The sequence below is a fragment of the Amblyomma americanum genome, chromosome 1, assembly GCF_052857255.1.
Source record: "Amblyomma americanum isolate KBUSLIRL-KWMA chromosome 1, ASM5285725v1, whole genome shotgun sequence".
Classification (NCBI taxonomy): domain Eukaryota; kingdom Metazoa; phylum Arthropoda; class Arachnida; order Ixodida; family Ixodidae; genus Amblyomma; species Amblyomma americanum.
The window spans coordinates 437325191-437328667 of NC_135497.1; the positions used below are offsets into that span (position 1 = coordinate 437325191).

The 3477-nt window shown below is 38.8% G+C and overlaps 1 long non-coding RNA gene across 1 annotated transcript; it reads right to left on the reverse strand.

Moving 5' to 3' along the window:
* Positions 1–382: 382 nt before the first annotated feature.
* On the reverse strand, positions 383–3192 carry LOC144103989 (uncharacterized). Its single transcript, XR_013308397.1, has 3 exons — positions 3087–3192; positions 2777–2957; positions 383–457 (listed from the first exon to the last, which is right to left on the reverse strand). It is a non-coding gene; the product is annotated as an uncharacterized LOC144103989 (long non-coding RNA).
* Positions 3193–3477: the final 285 nt, after the last annotated feature.

Below are 3477 nucleotides of genomic sequence, written 5' to 3' on the forward strand. Positions count from 1 at the left end.
ATACGGCAAAGGCTTTTCAATTCCAAGGAAAGTTCATGGCCCCATTGAACACTGCCTCCTGCTTACAAGACACAGAGCAGCAATCATTGTAGATTCTACCTGTGACACAAAGACCAAAGTTTTAGTTTGAGTGGACTAAACTAGGAAAGCAGCACAATATATCTATAGCCAAATAACTGAACTGAAAGAAATAGAGGGTAGTGTAATAGTGAACACACTGATATATTGCAAGTGAGATATATGCATAATATATTGCAATATCCAACACTGCTACCACTGCCTTAGCCAACTACTTCATAAATAACAATAAATGCAGTATCACAAAAATACTGATAACGTACTATTAGTGCTGATAGTAGCAGTGCAGGTTCCATGAACAAAAAGGGCCCAGTGCTGACTGTCGTTCCCACAGCAGCCTTGTGACCAATGGCTGGTGTAAAGGAAAGAGGAGGAATGACTGAAAAGAGAAAGAGCCAGGGGGAAGGAAAATAGGTATAGAAGGGCTTAGGATATCATAGGCAAATAAGGTTGTTTAGACAGTGAGCACAAAATAAACATTACCACACAAGTAAAGACATACAAGACCAAACATATATATCATTGTGCAGAGTGGCAAACTTGATGCCATTTAGCCCAAAATATGTTTTCAATAAAGTGATTATAATTATTAATAGAACAACTGACCGAGTGAAACCATAACAGGGATGAACAAGGAAGTTGTTAATATTCTGGCAGAAATTAAAAGAAGAAAACGGATCTGGCCAGGGCATACAATGCAGAGAATGAATCACCAATGGTATCTTAGGGCAACAGAATGAATTTGATGGATTTTAATGGCACAAGGGCATCTGTGGCCAAAGAGTGCCTTAGCACAAGTTAATTTCGTCTACTCAAGGTGAAATCAGAGACCCATTTCCCAAGCATTTCATTCCAGATAAGCTGAGCACCACACCAGGAAACAGCTTGTGCATTGTATCGCAACAAAATGAATTTCACCCTAAGGAAAATACAGCAGGAGATAGCTGATTATAAGCTCACTAGATAAGATTAGGTGATTTCTGATAGTGTGGCATGTAGCTGGTGCAAGACACAGATAATTAAACTGGAAAAGGCCATTGTCCTGAGGTGAATGTAAACTAAGCAATGAGGATAATGAAATTCGCTACACTAGAGCTGTTAAGAATCAGCTCAAGTTCCATGCTTCAAGATGATGCAAGTTCGCTCAGTGAAAAAAAATCATAAGTTCACCCAAGAATTGGTATCTTGGCGGTATCAGGCTGCAGGTGCAGATGAATTAATCCTGCCTCAAAGAAGAGCTACATAGAGCACAAAACATTTTAGGCCAGTCCTACACTGACAGCTGTTAATAACTATTCTAAAACAGTTTTTCATTGCACAAACAGTAATACCGAGTTTGTGTTGGTCATGTGATTATGTTACTGAGGCTCTCCTAAAAATTCTAGCCAGAGCTAAAATACAAGCTGTCTCAACTAAGTTTTTATATCAACAATGAGAACATAAACACATGCAGATTATTCAAGTAGAAGTATTATTCTTCATGACGTGCCCTACAAATTTTAAATTATACTGAAAAGTAATAGAGTGGAGTGCTTGTGCCAAAAATACTAAACCTCAACAACAAAGAGAACACAAGATAAAGGCAACAACATATTGCCCAAAATTTAAATATTTGACAGAACAAATATGAAAAGAAAACCTCTCCACAACTGGAACAAAACAGCGTGATACCGAGCACACATTTAAAAATTTTTTCATCCAAATCCCCAGTCTGGTGCTCCAGCACTCTTCAGCCAGCATGTCATAAAATGTACCATAGTTCTGGTAGCTGTAAAGCGTATACAGCTGATCCGGCATTTTGATATGTGAACAGTAACCCTCAATGACCACCAGGCTGAATACTTTCAAGAGGCTGTTCTAGTAACAAGACTGCAGTGAAACACTTAGCAAGTTATGCTGGCGTAATAATGCAAACCGTTAATCTGAGAGTTCGCTACCACGCAACTCTGTAGTAACTCCTAAAGTGTTGCAATCGAATGAAAAAAAGGACTGCCTATTAAATAAACAAAAGTCAAGAGGCTGCAATGCAAGGCCACGACAGAAGTGCTGCAATACAGCAATAGCGATACAATGTACACTTTAAGCAACACAATGAAACATGATCTTTTATCCTTAATTATCAGAATTTAAATATTTGTTTTCCTTGCTCTCTTGCAAAATTAAGTTTAGATCGTGAAAGCGCTCAAAAAGACAAGTATACAGAAAGAGATTTCCACACAGTGCGCTTACTTCCAGTGTCTTTTTGAGCACATCCACTATCTAAACATGGTAACCCAACTAGTCTAAACGCTGTCGTTATTCCAAAATTAAGCCTTTCACAAAGTGGGAGCCCCTTTTCCCATACGAGGTACACCATAACTAATCCAACACTTTTTTCATATGTTTTCTCTGAGAATAAACACTGTTTGAAGATTTTGCAATAGTACTTGTCTTTTCGATTCTACGAATCTATCATGCAAGTGTTCAATGAAATGACCATCTGCCTATCTTGATCATTGCTCAAAATCAGGGTATAATGCACCATGAAGGGCAGGCTCTGCTTGATTTTTATGTTTTCCTAACGAAGCATGTACGTGCAACCCTTCTGCTGGCTTGTATGCAGCAGGTTTGTCTAGCTAGGTGAACTGTGGTTTTGCTATAAAGATGAAATGGTACTTTGGAAGTGAATGGCTTTCTAAAATGCATTTAACATACATACCGGGGCTTTAACAGCACCTGGTGTAAGCAACATCAGTGGGGGGACCGCAGGAGTGGCCTAGTGGTCCGAGCATCTGCCTCGCAAGCAGGAGGTGCGGAGTTCGATCCCCACTTCCACCGGGTAACCAGCGGTGATACAATGGGTCGTTTCAATGGCCAGTTTAAAACTTGAAATAACCATGCTGCAATATATACAAAAAATGATTTGTGTGCTCTCTCTTACATGACATAGTTAATCATATCATAGTGTTGGTAGTACACAAAATGCATGTGTGGAACATATACATGCACTGTTTTTGTTCACATCTTACCTGCTATGTGCTGTTATGGCATGTTATGTGCTGGGAAAGCAACAGAAGTGAGCAATGTTGTGTTGCAGCCTTTCTTCTGGTGGAATTTGAATCATATGAGGTGCAGTTGAAAGAAATTGTTTCATACTTAAGTATATTTCATGTAACACAACAAAAAGTGCACAGCCCCATCATGAGTTGTGGTTTAAACTAACAGCGAGCTTTTTACTACTCTATTTATCATATGATGCAAGTCAGTGATGCTGGAGGCACAAAACTAAATACTGTGAGGTAACAAGAGCTAATATGGACAATCATGCCTTTAAGAGATATTGTCAATATATATTTTCCTGAATGAACTAAAGTTATCCTTAGAAGCATTCAGAGGAAGATAATTTTGCTAAATGCCTTT